Below are 26,350 nucleotides of genomic sequence, written 5' to 3' on the forward strand. Positions count from 1 at the left end.
GAGTCCCTTTCACATTATGGGCAGTGAACCATGTGATGTCCTTCTAATCCCATGTTGCAGTATTCTTAGTGTGGGATTCTCCACCTCAGGCGGTCCAGACGTCAGCTCCTGTACAAAAGTATAAGCCTGGTTGCTGTAGGTGCGTGGGACGTCGCACATAGGGCCATAAACCAGGGACCTTAAATGTGACATCTACACGCAGAGACCTCAGAACTTTTCAGTCACAGTCGAACATCAGATCGATCGCATCACTCCTCTACCATCAAGACGTCTAAAGCTAAGTACCCCTTTGGGGGTTCATTTTTTTTTTTTTTTTTGCTATTGCTTGAGCTGGGTTTGCTGATGTCCTTCAAGGATGCATCTGCAGTCTTTACAAATGGGGTTGTCCTGTCGTCAGGCAGCCCTTCGGTCGGCCGGATTCCAAAGTCTGGGTCTGGCTTCGGCTGGTGTCGCACTTCACCCGACGTCATTGCGGCATTGCTGTTCCCCCTTTTAGCCAATGTCCGCTAAGAAGAGTAAATGCTGATGCAGGATTTAGATTCCGCATAAGGACTTGCACAACTGTTGCGTTTTTTGCCTAGGCCGAGAACATGGCCATACCTCTTGTCCCATTTGCCAATCCTTTGTCCCAAAGATGCTCAGAAGCCATCTGGCCGCCCTTAATCTTTACTTAGAAAACCAGAGGCTAAAAAAGTTAGCTGTCAGGATGGATCCCAAGATGTCGCGGCCTATTACTTCTGCCCCTCCGTCATCGGACACCCTGCCAGTTTCCAGTTTAGGAGTTAAGGGACATCCGTTAGTGCCGTCTACTACTTCGACTCCCCTCAAGGAAGCCGCTTCAGTAACGACCAGCACATGCACGGAGGCAGCTCAGTAGTTTGTTCCTGCCAATGTTGAGGGGGAACCAGGCCTCGCCGGATGCCCAACTGAGACACAGCAATCTGAAGCTCCAGCCCCAACTCAGGCTCCTGAAACTAGGTCTTCTCCCAGGCATACTCCTTTGAAAAGGAAACAAAAAAGCAAGCATCTCCCTCTGCGGAGGGATTACCTGACTGGCAGTCCTTCACTCACTCCTTGATGCAGGCCTTCATGGCTCTTTTTAGGTCCTCTGCCTCTTCACCCTCCACCATTCCTGTTTTCAGCCCTAGGCCTGCCACAGCTTTTTCAGTCCACCATCCCACTTCTCATGAAAAAAAGGTTTACTCCTCATCTTCAGATGAGTTCGTTACTTACTCATCACAGATTGCCTCTCCACTGGAATACTATTCCTGTGATGAGGAATCCATAGAAGAGGACTGTCCTCCAGAGGACATCACCTTTGGGGAGACCATTACGAAAATAAAAGAATATTTCAAATGGGACACTTCCCAAATGACTGAAATTCAAGAGATGTTTTGAGCTACTACAAGTTGAATCTCCCTCCCCATCTGCCATTCCACCAGATGTCCTTCATGGATGCATCTGCAGTCATAACAACTGGGTTGTCCTGTCGTCAGGCAGCCCTTCAGTCGGCCGGATTCAAAGTCGGGTCCGCTTCGCTGATGTCGCACTTCACCCGACGTCATCTCTGTTGGACTTGGTATAAAAGCATCAGCCGCCATTTTCTTCAGTCTTTCTTGCCGAAGCAGAAGCTGTTCGCAAGTGCCGGTCGGTCGGATCCACCTTTACAAGGCCCCTCTTGCAGACCCCGAAACTATTTCCCAGGGTCCCAAGGCAGTAGCATGACCATAGCTAAAAACCCTGTTTCTTCTGAAAGGGAAGCAAGGTCATTAGACAGATGGGGTAAAAAGGTTTACACTTCAGCCACTCTCTCAGCTAGAGCTTTAAACTGTCAGTTTCACATGATACAATACCAAGAGTTTATGCTTGAACAGTTAACTAAAAAGCTAACCACTGATGAATCTCTTGATAAGAAATATGTATTAGAAATGGTAAATAACATACAGCAAGTTAGTAACCATTCTTTAAAATGTGGCTATGATGCACTGGAGGCTTCATTTAGATCAGCCATGACTGGCACTGTAATTAGAAGGCATGCATGGCTAAAGGAGCAAGCTTTACCGGATCATGTTAAATCTAAATTGCTAGATGCTTCTATGGATAAAACAAGTTTGTTTGGTACACCTGCCCAGCAGGTTATGAAGAAATGGAAGAAAAGGCAAAATCAGTCCAGACAGTTAAAGATTTCTTGCAGGTTCAACCCCCAAGGTTTAGCAGGAACTGGCCTGCCAAAAATTGGTCCTTTCCTGACTCCACAAGACCTCAAAGGGGCAGGAATAGACGTTCCAGAGGCAGAAATCAATCCAGAGGAGGTGCCTACAGAGGACGACAGTGGCAAGGTAACAACAGAGGCACAGACTCCACACCTGCCACTACATCAACACAGACACAGTGACTTAATCCTAAACCCGCCTACCAGGGAACAAACAGCAGCTCCTCTAGGCAGAAAGCTAACTTTATTTTCAAAAAACTGGCACCACATAACAAAGGACAAGTGGATTTTACGAACCATAGATCTAGGTTAACGGTTCCACTTCCACACTTTACCAGACAAAAGAGGAATGCCAAATCTACCTCCAAATCAAAAGACAGAGGCTCTACAGCAGATAATGGAGTTAGCAAACATGAGAGCTGTGGAGAAAGTGCCAACAGCAGAGCAAGGAAAGGGGTTCTACTCCAGACTATTCCTAGTTCCAAGAAAGGAAAAAAGTTGGAGACCAATTCTAGACCTGTCCACCCTGAATACTTACATCATTGTCCCAAAATTCAAAATGCTGACCCTACAGCAACTTCTTCCCATGCTGGGCAAGGAGTGTTGGCTGGTAACTCTAGATCTCAAGGAGGCATACCTGCACGTCCCCATTCGACCAATCTGCAGAAGATACCTCAGATTTCTTGCAGGATCAGAGCACTATCAATTCTCAGCATTGCCCTTTGGCTTATCTACTGCCCAGAGTATTCACAAATGCCTGGCATCAGTAATCGCCCATTGCAGACTACAGGAATTCAAATTTATCCATACCTGGACGACTGCCTGATACAAGGAGACAACAAAAGCAAGCTGACAACAGATTTACAAAGGGTCATTTACTTGCTTCAAGCACTGGGATACACAGTCAATTTACAAAAGTCAAGACTGATACCATCCCAGACAAGGACTTTCCTGGGAGCGGAATTGGACACAGTAAGACAAATGGCATTCCTAACTACAGAAAAACAAAAAGAACTCCCTCTTTACTTCTTGGCACTAACAAAACTGAACAAGCTAACAGCAAGAAAGGTACTGCAGGCCTTGGGTTTCATGGCATCATGCATAATCCTGGTTCCATTTGCCAGACTACATATGAGAAAACTACAGTGGCACCTAAAGAATTTATGGTCCCAACACAGACACAGCCTAGAAACGGAAATCCCACTAATACCATGCTTAAAACAGGAGTTCCTATGGTGGGCTCAGGCATGCCAGTCAAACCCAGGCCTGCCCTTTCGCAGGGTCAAGCAAGCCAGACCATCACAACAGATGCTTCAGACCTAGGATGGGGGCATATGCTGGACAAATGCGCAAGGATTGTGGACACAGGACCAACTTCACCTGCACATCAACCTAAAAGAAATGCTGGCAGTAAAACTGGCAATCCAAAAGTTCAGACCATTTCTCAAGGAGGACCACTTGATGATAAGGACAGACAACACCACAGTCATGTGGTACATCAACAAACAGGGAGGCACTCATTCTTACCCCTATGCAGAATGACTTTGGAGCTGTGGACCCTGGCACTCAGCTACAACATCCAGTTACAGGCAATATTTGTGCCAGGAAAGAAAAACTCTAGCAGATATGTTAAGCAGGACCACATCGGATGCCCACGAATGGCAGCTGCACCCGGATATCTTCAAGACCATCTCGAAGAAATGGGGAATGCCTCAGATAGATCTATTCGCATCACCTCTCAATCACCAGCTCAAAAAATTCTGCACAAGGACATTCCACCCACTAGCATGGAAAGTGGACTCGCTCTCCTTCAGCTGGAAAGGCCTAACAGCATATGCATTCCCACCTCTTCCCTTGATACACAAAGTACTACTAAAAATCAAGGAGGAACGTCCAAGGATAATCCTGATAGCTCCAAACTGGCCAAGACAGCATTGGTACCCACTACTGAGGAGCATGTCTCGGAACAATATGTGGCCAATTCCCCTGATGCCTTTGAGGCTAACTCAGAACAACTTCAGCACCATGCATCCAGACCTAAAACGCTGCAACTGACTGCATGGAACATCACATAGCAGCTGCTAATACAGAACTTTCACAAAGAGTTAAAGACATTATTCTTGAAGCACGCAGGCCTTCAACTAGAAGGAATTATGCTGGGAAATGGAAAAGGTTTGTCATTTGGAGTTCTGAAAGAGGAAAAGATGTATCAAACATAGATATGCCTAACATTCTGGAGTATCTGGCGAACTACTTCATTCAGGCCTGTCCTACTCCTCCATCAAGATTCATGCATCAGCTATTTCAGCAGAATACAGCTTTGATCCACCTGTTTTTCACACCCTTTGCTCAGGCAGTTCCTCAGAGGAATCAAGAATGTAAAACCTCCAAGGAAACCACCATTGCCAGCTTGGGACTTGAACTTTGTGCTAGAAAAATTGACACTATCACCTTTTGAACCAGCAGCAACAGCAGACCTACAACACCTGTCATGGAAAACTGCTTTCCTACTGGCAATTACTTCAGCAAGGAGGGTTTCAGAACTACAGGCCTTAATGGCAGTGCAACCCTTTCTAATCTTCCACCAAGATAGAGTGTCCATGAGGACTAATCCTACATTTATGCCTAAGGTGGTATCCAGAGTGTCTTTAAACCAGGCAATCCACCTGCCTACCTTCTTTCCCAACCCACAAAACAAAGGGAAAGAATACTGCATACCTTGGATGTACATAGACAGCTACGCTACTACTTGGACAGAACAAAAAATAGCAGAAAGACTGACCAACTTTTCGTAGCCTATGCAACAGGAAGGGAAGGAAAAGCTATTTTCAAACAGACAATCTCCAAATGGATAGGAAATTGCATACGATTCTGTTACTCCTTCCATGGAAAGCCAATTCCACAGAACATAAGACCTCATTCTACAAGGGCAACAGCCACTACCACAGCCTTCTTACTAGGAGTGGCTACCAAAGACATTATTGAGGCGGCTACTTGGACCTCCGTGCATACATTTGCCAAGCATTATAATTTACCTCTATATTCCAGATCCCGAGCAGGGTTTGCCACTGCTGTTCTGCAAGTGATCCTAAACACACCATAATTTACTTTTATCCTCCTCCCCTAGTTGGCTATGGTATTCTACCCAGTTGTTATGACTGCAGATGCATCCATGAAGGACATAGTACAGTTTTGTACCTACCATAAATGTAGATGTCCGAATTGGATAGCATCTGCAGTCAGGATTACCCTCCCTCCTTCCCTCTGTGGTACTCCTAGGGTGTTTACCCTTCTAATAGCTAGCTAGTGGGGGAATTTCTTTCATGGTGTATTTGTTTGTATTTATGTACATACATGCTCAATTTTGTGTTTACCTCTATCTTTTGGAAACATTGGCATCTATCCAAAATTTTTTAGCCTTCTATAGGGCTTCTGGCATCTGGGGCAAGAAACAATGAAGAAAATGGCGTCGGCTGATGCTTTTATACCCGAAGTCCAACAGAGATGACGTCGGGTGAAGTGCGACATCAGCCGGAGCCGGACCCGGACTTTGGAATCCGGCCGACTGAAGGGCTGCCTGACGACAGGACAACCCAGTTGTTATGACTGCAGATGCTATCCAATTCGGACATCTACATTTATGGTAGGTACAAAACTGTACTTTATACCTGTTTATCTTGATACATTCTCTTTTGCATCAGAAAATCTTGATTCGCAGTCACCTGCTCCTAGATACCATACTGTTTTCTGTAAGGTGCCTGATCACCAATGGTGAAACCCCACTTGGCAGACCCGACAGTGATTGCTATATCTCCTGACAAGCAGTCAAGGCTTATTCCCTCCTCATCCCTTTTGCTACTGACAAAGACAGTAAGAATATGGACAGAATAGGCAAGAAGGTTTATACCTCATCCACCCTGGCCTTCAGAGCGATCCACTACCAAACTCATATGATAAAATATGCCTTGGACTTAGTATCTACTCTCCTGTCATCCTTGCCTGACTCCCCTAACAAGACAGAGGTAGCATCAAAATTGTCCCTGGTTTCTCAAGTGGCCAGACATTCTATCAGTTGCAGTTATTATGCAGCAGAGGTTTCTGCAAGTGTCCTCTTCCAGGCATAGGAAAGGAGCCAGGAGGCAGACCACTTCCAGACCAGCCTCCTCTCAAACTACCCAAAGACAGCCTTTTCATGACAGGAATGGCTCTAGCAATACATGACTGCCTTACCACATCCCCCTGTCAGTCCGCCTCTCCCACTTCCTACCCCTGTGGAGAACTAAAACCACAGACCGCTGGGTTTTGGCAGTAGTAGAAGAGGGATATTTCCTCTCTTGGAAAGAAGGACCCCCCTGCAAGGGGCATTCCATTCCCACTCAAGAATCAACTACATCTTATTCCACAGATCCTACAGGATCTGAACCATGTCCCTCCAGTACAAGAAGGAAAAGGTTTTTACTCAAGGTTATTTCTAGTACCAAAAAAGGATGGCCCTTGGTGGCCAGTTGTGGGTTTGTCTTTTCTAAACATCTTTCTAAGAGTTGCATCTTTCAGAAGGTTATCCCTACAAGCCCTTCTTCCGCTATTGCCAGCTCAGGCATTTTTGGCCACGCTAGATCTCAAGGAGGCCTACTGCCACATCCCCATAAAACCCTCTCACAGAAAGTACTTATGTTTTACTGCGCCCTGTTCTCACTGTCAATTTACAGCCTTGCCCTTTGGTTTATCTGCTGCACCCAGGGTATTCACAAAATGCCTGTCCACAGCAATAGCCTATTGCAGAACCAAAGGTGTTCAAATTTACCCATACCTAGACGACATCCTCATTCTTGCAGAACGAGAGGACACCCTAAAAAGGCATCTGCAGTTCACCATGTCCCTGCTACAAGGTTTGGGATTCACCCTCAACCTCCCCAAGTCATCCCTAACCCCTCAGCAGGACAAAATGTTTCTGGGATGCAGGATCAGAATAGACCAGATGTGGGCATTCCTCCCTCAGGATAAACTTCTGTCCCTTACTACCCACTTCCAGGACCTGATCCAGTTTAACAACTATTGGCAGGACAATTCTTATGGGTTCTGGGTCTTATGGCAGCCACCATCCCTATGCTGCCTATAGCCGGGATGCATATGTGAAAACTGCAGTAGTATTTGAAGAATGTGTGGTCCGAACAGAAACGCCTGCTAGAGTTTCAGATTCCATTATTACCCTGCCTCAAAGCAGAACTAAAGTGGTGGATACAACAAATCTAAATGAACTCAGGCCTTCCACTCTTCCCCACACTCCACCTCAGTGCATGCATACAGACTCATCAGACCTGGGATGGGGTGCTACCAAGAAGGGTTTCAAGGTGCAGGAGAACTGGCAACCTACCCTCCAGAAAAAATGTATCGGTGTGAGGGAGATTACAGCAGTCCTTCTGGCCCTGAAAACCTTTCTTCCAATCCTGCAGCCAAGCCTCCTTCAAATCTTCACAGATAATACCACAGTCATGTGGTACCACAGCAAACAAGGAGAAACCAAGTCCTATCTCCTATGCCGGATAGCAATGCAGATTTGGGACCTTGCCTCCAGAAACAACTTATCCCTGCAGGCAACATACATCCCTTCCCAGGCAACATACATCCCTTCACAGTACAACCAACAAGCGGATGTTCTCAGCAGATCAACCACTCTACATCACGAGTGGATGCTGAACAGGGAAGTTTTTCTAGACATTGTCCACCAGTGGGGCACGCCTCAAGTAGATTTGTTTGCCCCCCCCCCAAACAGACAGTTGAAAACATTCTGTAACAAGGACCCTTCCCCACTAGCCTGGAGGGTGGAAGCTTTCAACATTTCGTGGAAGGGACGGTTTCTTTATGCATTTCACCCCTTCTTCCTCATTCCAAAAGTCCTCCTGAAGATCAGGAAGGACAAACCAAAAATCTTGCTGGTGACTCCCTGCTGGCCAAGGCAGCATTGGTTCCCCCTACTGCTATCAGTCGCCAAGGGCAATCACCAAAAATGAATCCACAAGGTGGACCTACTCACACAGCAGAAGGGAACACTCATTCATCCTCACCAAGAGATGTTATGTCTAACACTCTGGGTGATAAACTTTTAATTCCCTTCAGACACCACTATTCTGAGGATGGGCTTTCAGTCGTGAAGGAGGCCAGGAAACCTGCTACATGGAGATCTCACATGTCAGAGTGGGACAGATTCTCCAGATGGTGTCTCCAAAGGCATAAGGATCCCTTTCTAGTGGTTGTTTCTTTAGTTCTTACTTGTGTGTGAACTTATCAAGGCTGGCCTTGCATACTCCTCAGTGAAAGTCCACCTATTTGCATTGTCTGCCTGCTTACCCCTAGAACCCTCTGTACTAGCTAGGCTAGATATTAAATTGTTCCTGAAAGGGGTTTTGCACATCAGACCACCAAGAAAACCCATCCCACTACCTTGGGACTTGAACTTTATCCTAGAAAAACTCACACTGGCTCCATTCGGGCCAGCCAGCTCTGCAACACTCCAAATGTGCTCATAGAAAACTGTTCTGCTGGCGGCCCTTACCTCTGCTAGAAGGGTGTCAGAGTTACAAGCTCTCATGGCTTGACCACCCTACACTATCTTCCACAATGACAGGGTGACCCTGTGCACCAACCCTTCTTTCATGCCAAAGGTGGTCAACGAACTGTCCTTAAACCAGTCCATTCACCTGCCCACCTTCTTCCCCTCTCCCACTAATGACAGTGAGAGGATACTCCTTTCCCTGGATGTACACAATCAACTGAGGTTTTATTTAGACAAAACTAAGTCTTATCAGAAAATCCAACCATTTGTATCCTTCCACCCCAACAGCCATGGGCAAGGCAGTCTCCAAACAAACCGTCTCCTGCTGGATCAGAAAAACTGTATGCTTCTGCTACTCCTACCATGGTAAGGAGAAGGCCCTACCTAAGGGGGTAAGAGCTCACTCTGCCAGGGCCGTAGCATCCTCCAAAGCCTTCTTCAAAGGCCTGGACACAGCCTCCATTTTGGAGACAGCCACCTGGTCCCAGTATACATACCTTTACCAGACACTACAAATTAGACCACATCCCCAGAGCCAGGGCAGGGTTTGCTGGGGCAATCCTGCAGGGCTTTCTGGAATCAACTACTTCTTCCTCCACCCTTCCTTCTTCCTAAGCTTGTGGCACTCTCCCAAACTAAGAATACTGCAACATGAGAATAAAAGGACATAGAGATGTCCTTCTCTTTCATGTTGCAGTATTCCTTCCCTCCCACCTATCTCCCTTCATTCCTATTGACCTGTCTAGAGGGCACCCTGGAGCACCACCTATACTAAGACCAGACCAGCCAGCAAATGGCACGTCACACTTCTTGCGGACATCATTTGGCTCATAGTAGTTGACTGTCCGACTGGGCAGGTAAATTCTGAGGTTTGTGCGTGCAGACATCACATTTAAGGTCCCTGGTTTATGACACTATGTGTGACGTCCCACTCACAGCAACCAGGCTTAAGCTTTTGTATAGGAGCCAACGTTCATGCCGCCTGAGGCGGAGAATCCCTCACTAAGAATACTGCAACATGGAAGAAATGGACATCTATGGTTATGTTAAGATTTCACACAATTGTTCTTTGGTGTCTCCCAAGCTATCCACTCTGACGTCCATTGCGAATTCCTCGATGAAGTTAATTTCCAACACTGACAAAGCTACTACTTGAGCTGCTGGTACAGGTAATGCCTTGAGGTGTCATGGGTGGTTACGCTTATACGGGTTCATGGAACTCTTTGACGTCCTTTACCAATGCCCCCTTCAGTGGTTCTACTCTCTTTGGACCTTCCACGAAGGACACTTTGACCTGCAGCGAGCAGGAAGGGGAGACGCTGTCTGTGGTTGGGATCACGTTTTCTACCCCCCAGAGGTCCTTCTCTAAGACCCAATGGGGAACCAGGAAAATGTGGTTCCATAAGGTAGTCTCCCTTTCAGGACGCTCCTGATGAATCCTCTTCCAGAGGCAGGGGGAGAGGTTTCAGTGGACGACAATGCCCTCGAAGAAGAGGCAGTCCACAAAATCAGGGCTCCAGGGAACCTTTCTCTGAGCAGCCCTATCAGCGCTCCTGAAGTGTTGCTCGGCTGCTCTGCCCTGCAAGCAGTTGGGGGTTGCATTTCCTTGCACCCACAAGCCTGGACAAGTATCACTTCTGATCACTGGGTGTTAAATATAGTTTCCAGGGGCTATTTCATTCCCTTTTCTGAACCTCCTCCTGCAAAATGTTACTTACCAGACATGCCATTCAGTCAAAGGGAGTTGGCCATTGAAGAAGTTCAACAGATTCTTCTAAAAAGAGCAGCCCAAGAGGTCCCAGCAGGACAAAGAGGATCTGGCACTTACTCTCGGTTCATTTTAGTGCCAAAAAAGATGGGGGACCTATGCCCTGTTCTGGATCTCAGCGAGCTCAATCTTTCAGTGAAGAAATCAAAGTTCTGGATGGTCACTGCTCAGTCCATTCTGCCACTTTTACACAAGGACTATTGGATGTGCTCTGTGGATCTGCAGGATGCTTGCTATCACATCAGAATAGACCGGCATTCCAGGAGACATCTTCATTTCTCGCTAGGAATCAGTCACTACCAATTCAGGGCACTACCCTTCAGTCTCACCACAGCCCCCTGTGTGTTCACCAAATGTATGGCAGTGGTAGCAGCTCACCTGCGACTGCAGGGGGACCTGTACCTTGGTGATTGGCTCCTCACGGCTCCATCAAGGCATCAACTGATGCAAGCGGTACATTATATTCTCTCCCTTTTCCATCAGTTGGGGATAACTGTCAACCTTGTAAAATCCAGTCTGACTCGCACTCAAAAGTTGGAAATCATGGGAATTCACTTAGACTCTGTTTCGGAGATTGCAGCCTTACCCTTGCGCAGAATCCAGTTGATACGAGATAAGGTCATGCAGATTTTAAATCTGTCACGCCACTCACTGTACCTGGTCCTTCAGGCTCTCGGGTCCATGGCTGCAGCCATGCACCTTGTTCCCCTAGCCAAGTACCACGAGAGTGTTATAGTGGACCTTAGCTTGTCCAGTGGTTAGCTCTGCTTCATCCCCTATCAATGATCATAAAACTGACACATGTATGCAGATGTCACCCCCAATGGTGGCTTCAGTCTCGATATCTCTCCCACCGCCCGCAGCCACAGTGAGCACAGATGCCTCACTACTGGGGTGGGGGGATGGTATTTTCAGGGGAAGACTGTCCAAGGCACTTGGTCTGCAATAGAGACCAAAATGCATATAAACATCCTAGAGATGAGAGCAGTTCTTCTATCGTTGCAAGCTTTCCGGGACTGCCTTCCTCTAGAGATGATTGCACCTCAAACAATATGGCAGTTGTCTGGTACCTCAAGAAACAGGGGCAACACATTTCTTACCCGTTGTGCAGAGAGGACATGAGAGTGTGGGAATGGGCATTGCCCTCTGGCGGCTTCCTTATTGCAGGGCACATACCCGGGAGTTCCAACATATTGGCAGACAGGCTCATCAGATTTATCTTGAGTCCTTAAAAGTGATCACTCAATCCTTCAGTGGCAAAGCAGATTTTCAACCGTGCTATGACCTTTTTGCCTCTCCAGCCATCCACAAATGCAGCGGGTATTTTGCCCTGATCCCCCCTCGATGGAGTCACCAAGGGACGCTCTAGTTCACGATTGCCCCCCCCCGAATCTTCTTTAAGCTTAATCTCCTGTCCCCCTAATACCAGAGGTTCTGCAGAAAGCGGATCGCCTGAGAACATCCCTTGTAGGTTCATAGATAGGTTCATAGATCAGTACTAGGCTAACTGCCCTTGTAGGCCATTTTAAGCATAGCCAATTACCCCATGTGAGAATCGAACCCTGCACTTTGTGTAGGTAAGGTAAACACCTTAACCATTATGCCAACCTCCCACCTTCATTGCCCCTTTGTGGCCTCATCAACTGTGGTTTTTCATCCGGTCTCGTCTGAAGTACCCACCTTGGGTACTTGGATCCTTGTCAGGATCTAATCTTCCATCCATCCGGGATTCTTCTCCCGAATCTTCGGACCCCTCATCTAACAGCATGATTTCTCCAGTTCCAGTGATCATCAAACAGTCCAGGCTAGTGTTTCCCATTAAACTTATCATTTTGGCCTCTTAGAAACCTTTCACTAGGAAGGTTTACAGTAGCAAGTGGAAAAGGTTCTCCATCTGGGCTAGGTACAGGAATCTGGATCCCTTTTGTGCTTCAATTTCAGGTATACTTTTGTTCTTGACTACTCTTTTTCAAGCTGTAGCAAATTTTTTTGCCATTAAGCTTCAGTTTGCAGCGATTTCCAACTTTTATGAGAGCTCAGAGCCTACCTTTTCCTCTAGAATTTGTAAAGCTTTCGTGAAAGGGTTTTTTTCTGCTCTGGCCACCGATTAAGGAGCCTTCATATCATTGGGACCTCGCTGGTTCTGCAGTCTCTAACTTGGAGCACCATTGAACCTGCTGGCTCCTGTGATCTCAAGTTTCTGTTGTGGAAGACAGTTTTTCTGGTCACTTTTACATCAGCTAGGAGGGTTTCAGAACTGCAAGCTCTCACCATTACTCCTCCTTGCATGATTTTTCACAAGGACAGAGTCTCTCTTAGAACAAACCCCTCCTTGCCCGGGATTGCTTCTGAGTCGTCTTTGAGTCAAGGTATTCAGTTTCTGGTATGCTTTCCCAACTATTCCAACGGGAGAGGGGCAGGGGTACCTTGGATGTTCACAGGCAGTTGCTGTTCTGCCTGCAAAGGACAAAAGGTTTTCGTAAGTCAAAAGAGCTTTTTGTGGCCTTTTCCTCGAACAGATGTGGCCTTCCAGTTTCTAAGGTCACTGTTTCTAAATGGTTATTTCGCTGCATAAACAATGGTCTACAACCTTAACCACTTTGAGGTTCCAGGAAATGTCAAGGTTCATTCTGCTAGGTCTGTGACATCTTCTTTGACCTTTTTAGCAAGGTTTTCAATTGATGACATTTGTGCTGCTGCCACGTGGTCTAATCCTCACAAGTTTATATCTCATTACAAACTGGATTTGATTTCCAGGAGCAGGGCTTCCATTGGCTCCACTGCTCTCCGGCATGTCCTTCCTTGAGGCCTCCCAGGGTAATTGGCAGCTGGGGACTCTGACCCTCCCGTGATGAATGATGACATGGATAACATCAGACAAACAGTTATGTACTTAAAATAATACAGATGGCAAGTTATGGTATGTTATCATTCATCACATTTCCCAGCCATCATCCCCTACCGTGTTTGATCTTGGAGGAAGTTGGAGTGGTTTCCATTTACCTTGCAGGAGTAGCCTTTAGGATTATATGGGCAAACTTGATCTGGGGGTTAGAGGGATCCATCTGTTGAAGGTTGCCAGTTCTGATCCGATGTCGGATCCTAGACTGTATTGTGATGAATGATGACACAGGGTAACACAGATGCCAAGTTATATTAAGCACCTAACTCTTTTTCTACATACCTGTTCATCTTAGCATCAACATTCCCTTTAAACTCCCATTCCATTCTTTCCCTTGCCTAAAAAAGGTGTTGCATTGGTGGGAAAACAGCGTCGTCAAAAACACAGGGGCTCTTCTACTTCCACAGCAACCCAGACCCTGACAACAGACAGTTCAGACTTGGTCTGGAGAGCTCACCTGAGCAAATTAGAGGTTGAAGGGACATGGGACAGGCATGAGACAAGTCAGCATATCAGACTAAGAGATAGTGGCAGTAATCCAGACATTAAGAGCCTTTCAAGAAAAGCTAAGTCCTGGAACCCTCCAAATACTGACTGACAAGCAAAAGCAACACAGTGATGTGTTACATAAACAAGCAGAGTGTACCCGCTCGTACCCAGTATGCAGAGTAGCTGTATACCTGGGGCAGGCAGACAACCAACTAACCAGATAGGAATCGCCCCCATAGCCTCTTGCGTACCAGGCAGTACAAGCAAGCTGGTCAGATACTCTGAGCAGGACTCTACTAGACCTCAGTGAATGGTTGCTAGAAAGGGAAGTTTTCTTGGTCCTGACACAAATTGGCTGAGCCAGAAGTAAACCTTTTTGCTTATTATGGAAATGGGCAGCTAAGCAAGTTCTATTCAAGAACCCAACAAAGAGGGATATGGAGAGCGGACACCTTCTCCTTCAAATGGACAGGCCTTTACACCCATCCTAACTGGCCCAGGCATGCTCACTCCTGTGAGCTAAGAGCCAGGGACAAATGGGACTGGATCTGTCACAGTGATTTATTAACACAGAACAAGGAGTCTGTCATCCATTCCCATCTGAGAACACTCACTGTGACAGCTGTTATTTTTATAAAGTTTTTATAGTCTGTTTCCCCACTGTTATCTCTCTCCAGTTTTTTTTTTTGTATTTTATTTCCGCATAATTACTCCACCACAAATCGCTTCATCTGTTCTTTTCTCTATCCATTGCTTTAATATTTTGCAGAATATTAATTTCTATTCATCTCTCTATAATCAGTGGCTGTCCCTTGCCCGCTGAGACAACTCCCAACAGCCGTAGAGGATGTGTGAAGTAAAAGATGAGGTCTGAGGTACAACAAATGGCCACAGCAGAGTTACCCACCTGCAGCTTTGGCAAATTTCTAGCCTGCTGTGATGGCAAAGGACTTTTGCTTATTTTTTTTCTTTTTGTGGCTGGAAGAAGGACTGACCACTGGACCAGTAGTCTTATTTCCATGGTCAAGCTGAAAATGGTGCCTCTTACCCAGGAAGATGAGCAGCTATTGCTAGTAAACACTACCAGTCCACAAGAGTTACTTTTTTGACAATAAAACATACTAAAAGCAATGCCAGTCCCATAAAAGTAGAATAAACACAATTTATCCACAGAAAAAAAGTTTGTTAGTTTACACCACTTTTAAACTGACAGAAAAAAATGAGCACCTATTTTAAAAGTATGTTAAGTCTCAGAACAGTCTGTTAAAACACAACACTCTTAGCTTTAAAATAAGTTTTCTGAAGAGGAAAGTAATAAAACATAAACAAAATGGAGGGGTGTCTTTTTTTTCCTGAAAGTGAACTTAACTGCCCAGCAAAGGAAAACACAAGCTTACCAGTGATCCTTGAATTCCTTTGAGGGTTGTACTCCGTAGCAGTAAAGCTCTGAAGGGGTTCGCTCCCAAACTTGTCTCTGTTATCTCAGCTTGAGCTGCCTGACCATTTGGGAGTGTGGAAGGTGCCCTGAAGCTTTGGAAGCAGGCCTGCTATAATATCCTAAATAGAATATCACCCACGTAGCTAAGACTACTGCAGCAGTGATCAGTCTAACTTCTGTTATGGCAAGTTTGCTTGCACAACTGTATATTCTCATCTGTATACCTTTAGTGACATTGTTTGTGCTGGTTGGTGAACACCAACAAATCAAGGGTTTGATCATTCGTTTTAATTTGCCATGGCTTTGTGCCCAAGATCCTAAGTAGTTGACTTTCCTTCTCCATTTACTTTGAAAACCAGCACTTGAAGTTGCTAGCTAAAAGCACAGTGGAGGGATCCTCAGGGCCTGAGGTAGAGTAATTTACAAAGTGGAAGGCCAAAAAGCCGAGGTCTGAACCTTCTGCTGCCCCTGTTACCATGGACATCTCTCCTGAGGCAGACAAGAACCTGGGGATGCATACGATTCCTGGTTCTGGTTCATACGTAAAGTCCGATGTTAAGGCTGCCTTGGATCCAACCACAGGTATGTCCTCAGAGGCTGAGCAGGCATCTGTCCCAGATGTATGGGGGGAACCGAGGCTCGGGGTAACCGAAGACCCTAAGGGGATACCACAGAACCTTGTTCAGAAGAAAATTCAGTTTGGTATTATTGAATGTAGGCCTATGTCCGGGCCTCCTACGTTATGTAGGGCAGACCTGCATCAAATTAAAAAGCAGAAGCTCACTTGTCTCCTCCAAAGGACCCTCAAAGAGATTGGCAACAATTCACCCAAGGCCTTTTCAAGACTGTTATGGCCCTTAACACCCCACACTGCTTCTCCACATAAAAGGATTAAGGAAGAGATTTCATCAAAGGAAGAGGCATCCTCAGAAGAGGAATCTGTGGCCTACTCCTCACAGATCTTCTCCCCTTTAGATTGCACCTCCCCAGAGGAAGACTCCAGTAGAACTGAGTCGCTCATGGAAGAACTGTCTTTTGGAGAGACTTGTCAAAATGAGAGATTCTTTTGGAGAGACTGGTCAAAATGAGAGATCATTTCAAATGGGATAGCACTCAGGTGTCTGAAGTACAAAAGAGTTACTACAATCTTCTGCAGGTGGAATCCCGCATCCCTTCAGCTATTCCTCCTGTGTTACCTGCATTTCAAGATGCCTTTGCTTCTGCCTCCCAGGCCCCAACCTAAGAAACCTGACCGATTTTGTAAGGTACCTGAGGACTGCAAGTTCCTGTTCAGATGTCATTTACCAGATCCATTGGTTATTTCAGTGGCTTCAGACAAACCATCCAGGTTGCTGCCTTTAACTTTATTCCTGCCTTCAGATAAGGACAGCAGGATCCTAGAAAGGCTGGGCTTCTACACTTCAGCCATCTTGGTATTTAGAGCCATTATTGACCAAATTTGCCATAGAGTTTGTCTCAACTTTCTCAGGTCATTTCTGATTTGCCTGATTCAGAGAATAAGACTTTAGCTGTGTCCTTGCTTAGAGCCTCCTCTCAAGTAGCCCACCACTCCATCAAATGCAGCTATGATGCTAAGACTGCAGTCATTACCAGAAGGCATTACATCTAAACTTATGAATATCCATTTGGACAACTCTGCATTGTTTGGCCCTGCAGCTGGTAACTTATTTAAATCGCTGCAGGGAAAGGGTAAGGAACTGGAGGAATTGAAACACTTATTTGTTTCTCTAGTGCTTAAATTTCAACGAAATTATTCAGCAAAACCTGCCTTTGTATGTAGACACTCCCACTCTCCTCCACCTAAAACAAAAAAGGGTGGTAGGAGGCCTCAGCAGCCAAGGGCTTCCCCTGCAACTCCGGCTCAGAAGCAACCCTTTCCTGATGAGCCTGGTTCCCTCTGACTGCCCAAGCCACCTTACCTAGATTCCTGTTTCCCAGCGCCTCTCTGTCTCTGCCAGTCTAGGAAAGAATAATTCAAGATTCACGGTTTTTCGCTATCATTCAAAAAGGATACTTTCTGGTATGGGAGTCCCTACTTTGCTTCAGGGACATCACTCAATCACCAAGAGAACTACCACCCTAATTTCCAGAGGTAATACTAGACCTGCAGAGACAAGGGATCATTCAGGAGGTTCCTGAAGACCAAAAAGGAAGAGGATTCTACTCCTGAATGTTCCTAGTGCCCAGAAATGGAAACCCATTCTGGACCTGTCTCATCTCAGCACCGTCCTTAAGGTACCCTCCTTCGATATGTTAACTCTTAAGACCTTGTTCCCCATTATTCTTCCACAAGCCTACTTGGTTTTCAGTGGATGTTGTCAAAGATGCATTCTTACACATTCCCATCTACCCCAACTGCTGGAAGTTTTTACGTTTCTCTGTGTGGCTTCCTGGCATTTTCAGTTCTCTGCCTTGTGTTTTGGACTTTGTACTGCACCAAGTGTATTTACAAAATGTCTTTCTCCTGTGATTGATTATTGCAGGCTTCAGGGCATCCAAGTAAGAAGGTGCTAAACACCCTGGATGTAAATAGACAACTTAGATTTTATTTAGGCAAGACTAAATCTGTCAGGAAATTGGACCAGCTTTTTGTTTCCTATCATCCCAGGGCTCTGGTATTGCCCGTTTCGCAGCAGACAATTTCTGTTTGGGTTTCTGAGGCTATTTTATTTTATGTAAATCATGGTAAGACCCTTGCTTCTTCTTTAAAGGCCCATTCCAGCAGGGCTGTAGCTTCATCTGGTGCTTTCATCAAGGGAATAAATACTAGTGCTAGTCTTGAAGCTGCTACATGGATTTCTGTGCATACCTTCACCAAACATTACAAATTGGGTGGTATTTCTAAGTCGAGGGCAGGTTTTGCCAGAGCCGTACTCCATGGCTTTCTGGAGAAATTGACTGCTTCTTCCTTCACTCTCTCCTCATGAATTCTCCCTTATGTAAAGAGTACTGCAAGAGATGAATAGAAAGGCATAGAACAGTTCTGTAAAATCTTTACCATAATGGTAGATGTCTTTCTGTTGTCTGTTGCAGTATTCTAATCCCTCCCTCCTTCTCCCTGGTTGTTTGGTTCTTTACCTTGGATGGTCATACCCTACTTTCCGTAGGCTGGCCTTCCCTCTTGGGGCATTCAGTTCTGAGGTCAGTGAGTGTGTGTGTCGCTTTTATGGCTGACTTACTATAGCAGCCTACATGCAACATATACCACACACCCTACAGTAGTAAAAGATTTTTGTATACTGGCCGACATCGGGTCGCCTACGGCTGAGAACTCCCTCATGTAAAGAATACTGCAACAGAGAAGAGATGGGCATCTATTGTTATGGTAAGATTTTACACGGCTATTCTTTCCCTATACTTCCATGCTGGGAAAATGCGGTTTGTTTGGTAATTGGGGCAGAGGATTAAGGCTATGAGCTGCTAACTGCTGCTTGTAGTGTAGGTTTGATTGCCAAAATCTCCATATGCCTATTGTGTGACTGTGAGAAAGTTAACCAGTCAGTGCTTCAGGGTTTCCACTAGGTTCTAGTGGATTTTCCCAGTTAACAAATAAACATTAAAAAAATAAACAGTATTGCGCTACATTTCTTCATATCTGCTTAGTTCTCTTTGTCCTTTTAGGCTTTGCCTTTGGGGAAAAACACTCTTGCTATTTAACTTTGAGCTGTTGAGGCCTTTACATTTCCTTTTGGGTGGGAAGGTCAGATGTTAACAGCAGCATGTAAAGGAGAAGGTTGGTATACAGGGTACTGAGGTTAATAGCAGTATAACCACATTAGGGGTCATAATGACTTTTAACATCTTATCAAGATCCTTGGGCCATCATTTCATGAGTTCATAGGTTTGGTGAGTAAGGTCAAGGCCTGTTGGCCATCAGAGAACTTGATGCCCTGGATCCCATTTTGGAACTTGCAGGTGCCCATTTTGTCATCCAGTTCATTCTTGAAGGTATGAATTGATAACCTGACTTTTTGTTGTATTGGAGCAAAGATCACATTTCACAGTATGATAGATGCTTATTTTTATTGAGATGCAGTATGCTGTTGTGTTCAGGTTTCCAGTGGTGTATTATAACCAGAAGGTTTTTAATAGGAAGGGTCCTTTAATGTTTTGTGTACCAGGGACAGGTATTCTGGGAGGATGATAAATACTGGAGAGAGGAGGAGGATGTAGTGTTTTGCTTCAGACAAGCATTGAAGGCTTAAAGTTCTCGTAAAAACTGTGTGTACCTTTTCCATTTTGCACTCAATGGTATATGAATAGATTACAGAACAAGGTGCGATATTGTATAATTGGTCTGAAAATAGCTGTATAAAGGGGGCAGTTACTTTGCAGCGCTCAACCCCAGTGAAGGTGTAGGTTGGAAACTTTGTATGCTTAGCAGACAATAGCTGCTAAATGGCTCCATGGTCTTTCTTTTTAGTTGACTATTAATTTTTGCCCATTAATGGTGTGTAAAGTTGCTGTAGGGGCTGTCTTCTGCCAGAATGCTGCAATTTTCAGTGTGATTTTTGTGTGTGCAGCATTTATGTATAATGTTAAGTGCTTCAGCGAAGATAGTGTTGGTGGGGTTAAGGACAGTGCTCCCAAGGATGCAGTTGTCTGTCTGCCTGGTGAGCCACACACGGGTCACTTTTTCAGCTTAACAGGCATAAAAATTGAAAATAATAAATCAATGTCTTTCTGTTCCCATGTTGCAGTGTTCTTAATGTGGGATCCTCTGCCTCAGGCGACCCAAATGTGTCCGGCTCCTGTGCAAAAGCTTAAGCCTGGTTGCTGCCAGGTGCATGGGACATCACATGCAGGGCCATAAACCATGGGCCTTAAATGTGACTTCTGCACGCACAGACCTCAGAACTTCTCTGCCGCAGTCGAATGTTAGATCAGTCGCTTTGCTCCACGGTCTTGAAGACTTCTTCAGATATGTACCCCATTGGAGAATTTCCTTTTTTCTTGCTTGAGCTTTGGTTACTTTGCTCTTATTATTTAGCTGATCTCTGCTAAAAAGGGGAAATGTTAGTGCAGATGTCAGATTCTGCACAAGGACTCGCATGAACTTTGTTCTGCTTGGGCCAAGAACATGACCACACCACCTGTAGCATCTGCCAGTCATTTGTACCTAAAATCCTTTGTAGTTCTCTGGCAGCCCTAAAACTGTATCTGGAGAACCAGTGACTAAAGTGCTTAGCCCTATGTATGAATCCAGAGTCAGATGTTGAGGCGGAGCCGCCTAAAAAGAAGGCCACGGTTGCACGGTCTATCCCTTCTGCCCCTCCATCATCGGATGTTCCGCCAACCACCAATCTAGGGGATGAGGAACATTTGCTAAAACCAGCAATTTCAGCGACTACCATCATGGAAGCCACCTCAGAAACACTGGTAAGCATATCCTAGGAGGGCTTTCTGATGCTGGCTTCAGCTGACGTCGAGGGTGAACCAGGCTTTGCCGGATGCCCACCCATGGTCCAGGAATCGGAATCATCTCCTACAGGCCAGACTTCTGATACTAGGCCCAGTCTTTCTACTAAGTCTACCCCTCTTAAGAGGAAGCAAAAAACTAAACATTTGTCTTCTTCCTCTGAGGACCGACCAGATTGGCATACATTTATACAGTCTTTGGTTCAGGCATTTATGTCTCTTAGGCCTTCAACTTCTCCTGCTGCCAATATTGCCTGCTCTCAGTCCCAGGCCAGCCTCAGCTGCTTCTATTCATCCCACTTACACCCAGGAGGAAGATTCCTCCTGTTCCTCCTCAGATGAATCTCTTACCTACACCTCCCAATTAGCTTCCCCTTTGGACTACTACTCCCCAGATGAAGACTCTGTAGAGGGCGACTCACCCTCTGAAGACATTTCTTTTGGGGAAACAATTACCAAAGTGAGGGAATATTTCAAGTGGGATGCAACTCAGATGACCGAGGTTCAAAAGAGATATTTTGAACTACTTCAGTTGGAGTCACATGCCCCCTCTGCTAGCCCCCTGTGATTCCAGCTTACCTAGATGCATTTGCATCCATCTCAAAGACCCCAGAATCACAGCCCCCAGCTCACAGAAGACCTGACTGCTTTTACAAGATCCCTGATGAGCACAAATTCCTCATTAAGCCACCAGTGGCAGATCATGCAGTCATTGCAGTGGCCACTGACAAAACAGTCCAGACTAATACCTTCCTCCTCCCTTCTGCCATCAGACAAGGACAAGCAGGGTCATGGACAGACTGGGGGAAAAATGTGCACTTTTCAGGGCTATCAATTGTCAGACCCACATGGTCAAATATGCTTTAGACTTGGTTTCTCAGGCATCCTCCTTCCTTTCCTCCATGCCTGACCCTCCTAGCAAATCTCAGGTAGCATGTAAGCTTGTCTTTAGCATCACAGGTTGCCAGACATTCTATAAAGTGCAGCTGTGATGTGGCTGAGGCCTCTGCTAGGTCTGCAGCTTCAGCCTCTGTACTGCACAGGTATTCCTTGCTCGGGCTTCAGCCCCTTCCTGAGGACTTTAAAACCAGGATCATAGATACACCACTTCACAACAAATTTCTGTTTGGCAAACAGTCGTTTGAACTGTTCAAAAGCCTCCAGGAAAAAGCAAGGAGCGTCAGGACCTCAGACCATTTACTGATCTCTCCCTTCCCCAAATTTTACAGAAACAACCCTGCCAAGACCACCTTTGTCAGAAAGATCCCAACCCCATCCACCTCTTCCTCCTCTAGACACAGAAAAGGGTCTAGAAAGGCACCTTCCCCAAGGGCAGCCCCTCTTCAACGTACTACCAGGCAGCCCTTTCCATTCAGAAACAATAATGCATGACTGCCTCAGCCGCACCTCCCTCCCACCTCTTTCACTGCCTGCCCTTCTGGAAAAAAGTCACTTCAGACCACTGGGTGTTAGCAGTAATGGAAAAAGAAAATATGCTTCATGCCCTGGCAGGAAAGGCCCTTTCCACAAGGCATCCCTTTCCCACCCAAAAACCAGCTGCACCTAATCCCTCAGGTCGTCCAAGAGCTACTCGCCCAAGAGACCATAGAAAGCATCCCCTCAGGCCAAGAAGGGAGGGGGTTCTACTCCAGGCTCTTCCTAGTGCCAAAAAAGGATGGCCATTGGAGGCCAATCCTGGATTTGTCCTTTCTAAACCTTTTTCTGAAGGTTTTTTCCTTCAAAATGTTCTCACTACAAAGCCACCTTCTACTATTGCCACCCAAAGCATTCATGGCCACTTTGGACTTGGAGGCATACCTCCACATACCCATCCATCCAGACTACAGAAAGTGTTTGTGTTTTGCTGGACCCTCTTCACACTATCAGTTTACTGCCTTGCTCTTTGGTTTATCTTCTGCACCAAGGGTCTTCACAAAGTGCCTAGCCCCAGCAGAAGCCTACTGCAGAACAAAAGGCATTCAGTATACCCCTACCTAGACAATCTCCTCATCCTAGCCAAAGAGGAAGGCATTCTCAAGAATCACTTGCTATTCACTATGTCCCTGCTCCAGTGCTTGAGGTTTACCCTCAACCTGGCAAGATCATCCCTTGCCCCCAGCTCAAGTCAAAACATTCCTGGGCTGCAGGATAAGAACCGACTTGATGTGGGCTTTCCTTCCTCAGGATAAAGTATCCTCCCTAGTCAACCACTTCTGTGAACTCTTCCTGGTCACCCACATCTCAGCCAGGCAGTTCATGAATCTCCTAGCCCTCATGGCAGCTACAATCCCTATGCTACCCCTTGCCAGGCTGCCCATGCGGAAGCTCCAGTGGTACCTAAAATATGTCTGGTCACAACACAGCCACCTCCCTCGACTTTCAGGTACCCTTCCTACCCTGCCTGAAGACAGAATTGAGTTGGTGGATCCAGCAAGTACATCAGAACCCAGGCCTACATCTGCAGCCTACCAACCCAGTGCAATGCATGCACACAAATGCTTCCGATCTAGGGTGGGGAGCAACTGTGAATGACCTCAAGGTGCAGGTGCAGGCCCAATGGGAGCCCTCCCTCCAGAAAAAACATCAACATAAGGGAGATGACTGTGCTCCATCTAGCCCTAAAGACCTTCCTCCCTCTAATGCAGCAAGGTCCCCTCCAGATCTTCATAGACAGTACTGCTGTGATGTGGTACATGAACAAACAGGAGGGGGGACCAGGTCTTGCCTACTCTGCAGGCTAGCAATGCAGGCATGGGAGCTAGCCTCTCAGCACAACATCACACTGCAGGCAGCCTATATTCCGTCCCAGGACAACCATCGGGTGTATGCCCTCAGCAGATCCTTCTCTCTGCTTCACGACTGTATGATGCACAGAGATGTGCTCTTAGACATTGTCCACCAGTGGGGCACACTACAAATAGATCTGCTTGCCTCCCCCCAGAACAGACAGTTGCAGTTATTCTGCTTTAGGGATCCCTCCCCATTAGCCTGGAGAGTGGATGGCTTCTCCGTCTCATGGAAGGAACTGTTCCTTTGTATTCCCTCCCTTCCCACTCATTGAGACAGCCCTCCTAAAAATCCAGAGGGACAAGCCAAAAATCTTGCTGGTGACTCCCTATTGGCCAAAGCAGCATTGGATGTTCTTCGTGTTTCACTGTTGCAGTCATTACATTTGGGTAATCTGCTGGCAGGTTGCCCTCAGGCGGCCTGATTAACAAAATCTTGAGTCCTGCGTCGGTTGCTGTCCCTTCTTCCATGACATGAGGAGGTCAGGGGTATAAAACATGCAGCTGACGCCATTTTCAGTCTTTCTTGCCGTGCGGTGCCCAAAGCAGAAACAGTTTGCAAGTGCCGGTCGGCCGACTCCTGAAATATATTCGTTTTCGAGTTTCAGAACAGAAGTCTTCAACTTAAAGCTAAGTACCCCGTTGGGGAAACTTTTTCTTGCTCCTTACTGCTGTCAGTAATTGTTAATAATTGCATTACTTGTGGAAAGCAAATACCTCATAAAGATTTTCATTTGTAATGTATTCCTTGCCCAGGCCCTGACCACGACGTACCTTACTGTCGGTTTTATGCTTTATTTAATCAGCGCACTATCCGTCGTTGGTACATTTTTGCCTCTAAATATTTCGGTTCTCGGTTTAATTATTTAGAAATGACGTCAGTTAGCCACCCAACTACCAGGATTTCGAAAAAACGCAAAGATAAAAACAGAGACAGGTCATCGAAGTCCAAAACTGCCGACGACGCTTCTCCTACACCAGTCGCCAGTTCGACGGTACTCAGGTGCTTTCGCAGCCCCTGATACCCGCTACTTCTGATTTGCAGGCCTCTACTGAGACCCATTCGGAGTCCGGTATGCCGCGAGATACTTCAACTATGGTACCCACAGATATCTCTACCTTGGATGGTTCTGGAGCCGCTGTGCAGGCATCGGCTTATGAGGGGTGTATTCAGGCCTACAGACTTGCATATTAAACTGACTCCACCTTCAATACTAAGGCCTAAATCTCGATCTATGTCTAAAAAAACAACGCCCAGGCCACATGTTCAGGCCCCTATGCCTAAAAAACAGATGATCAAAATGGCTGAAGATCTAATTACTCTAATCAGGGTAGTCAACACCCCCCCCCCTTTTAAGAGGCCAAGGGCTGAGCTTAACTCTGAATCTTCTGATCAGGACTCTGTTTCTTCTGATTCTTCTAATGACCTGGATTTGTCCATGCCTACTTATGAGGATTCTGATGCAGAGGATTCCATTCCCTCTGCAACCCCCCCCGAGGACTTCTCTTTTGGGGAAACTTTACAAACCTTATGGGAGCATTTTCACTGGGAAAGTCAGGAATTTTCTGATTCAAAAAAGAGGCTATGGGATTTTCTTCTTCTACCTCAGCATAGGCCTTTGGCTATACCTCCTGTACTAGACATTGTTGATGTGTTTTCGGAATCCAGTATGGCCCCTGATCCCCTCCCTCCAGCTCCTAGTAAACCTGACGGATACTACAGGGTTCCTGAGTCCCACAAGTTCCTTTTCAAAAATCCTGTTGCAGATCCTGAAACCATTTCTCAGGGGCCTGAGGGCATTAAGGCTTCTACTGCTAAAAATCCTACCCCTTCTTATAGAGACTCCAGAGCGCTGAATAGCTGGGTTAAAAAGGTTTATACTTCTGCAACCTTGGCAATCAGGGCTTTAAACTGCCAATTTCTTATGTTAAAATATCAGCAGCATATTATTGGACTGCTTAAACAGAAAATTATGTTGATTTCTGACTGTGTGGAAAATAAAGATTTACAGGATGTATTGCATTCTGCTGAACAAGTTGGAAAACATACTTTGCAATGTGGTTTTGATTCTTTAGAGGCCTCTTGCAGGGCTGCTGTTACTGGCTCTGTGCTTAGAAGGCATGCTTGGCTTAAGGAGCAATCTCTGCCTGATCATGTTAAAGCAAAATTGTTGGATGCTCCTTTAAATCAGGACCGCCTGTTTGGCAATAAGGCTGAAGAAGTTTTAAAAAAGATGGACGATAAAGCTAAATCTATGCAAACTGTAAAAGATTTCTTACAAGTGCAACCTCCAAGATTTAGTAGGCACTGGCCTACTAAGAATTGGTCCTTTCCAGTTCCTTCCAGACCCTCTCAAGCCAAACCCAGACACACCAAAAGCACCAGGCTTCAGTCCCAGGGGACTCTCAGAAGTAAGCAGTGGGGGACCTCCACTTCCAAATCTGGAAAAAACAAGACACCCCCCTATGGTAAACAGTCTCAATGACTTTCCTTTAAAATTACCAAGCACTTACCTTTTAGCCGCCCCTTTGGGGAGAAAGATTGCTCTTCATGCAAAAACTGGGAACTCATAACCCAGGACAAATGGGTTTTAAAAATAGTGTCCCAAGGATACATATTTCATTTCCACACGTTGCCAACACCAAACGGGTGGCCAAAACCTGCCCCAAATCAGTGGGCAGAGGCTCAAAAACAAGTACTTTCCCTCTTAAACATGGGGGCTATCCAACCGGTACCAGAACAGGAAAAGGGACAAGGTTTCT

At 46.0% G+C, this 26,350-nt stretch overlaps 1 protein-coding gene and 1 pseudogene across 2 annotated transcripts in view; one reads left to right on the forward strand and one right to left on the reverse strand.

Annotated features, from left to right (window-relative positions):
- The window catches only part of PIAS3 (protein inhibitor of activated STAT 3), a 1,163,468-nt gene that overhangs the window by 710,552 nt on the left and 426,566 nt on the right, over nt 1-26,350 (forward strand). The gene's annotated exons all lie outside the window — the stretch shown is intronic.
- On the reverse strand, nt 16,709-16,831 carry LOC122809910 (annotated as a pseudogene).

Source organism: Protopterus annectens, chromosome 8.part0 (genome assembly GCF_019279795.1).
Source record: "Protopterus annectens isolate FY-2018-M chromosome 8.part0, PAN1.0, whole genome shotgun sequence".
Taxonomy (NCBI): domain Eukaryota; kingdom Metazoa; phylum Chordata; order Ceratodontiformes; family Protopteridae; genus Protopterus; species Protopterus annectens.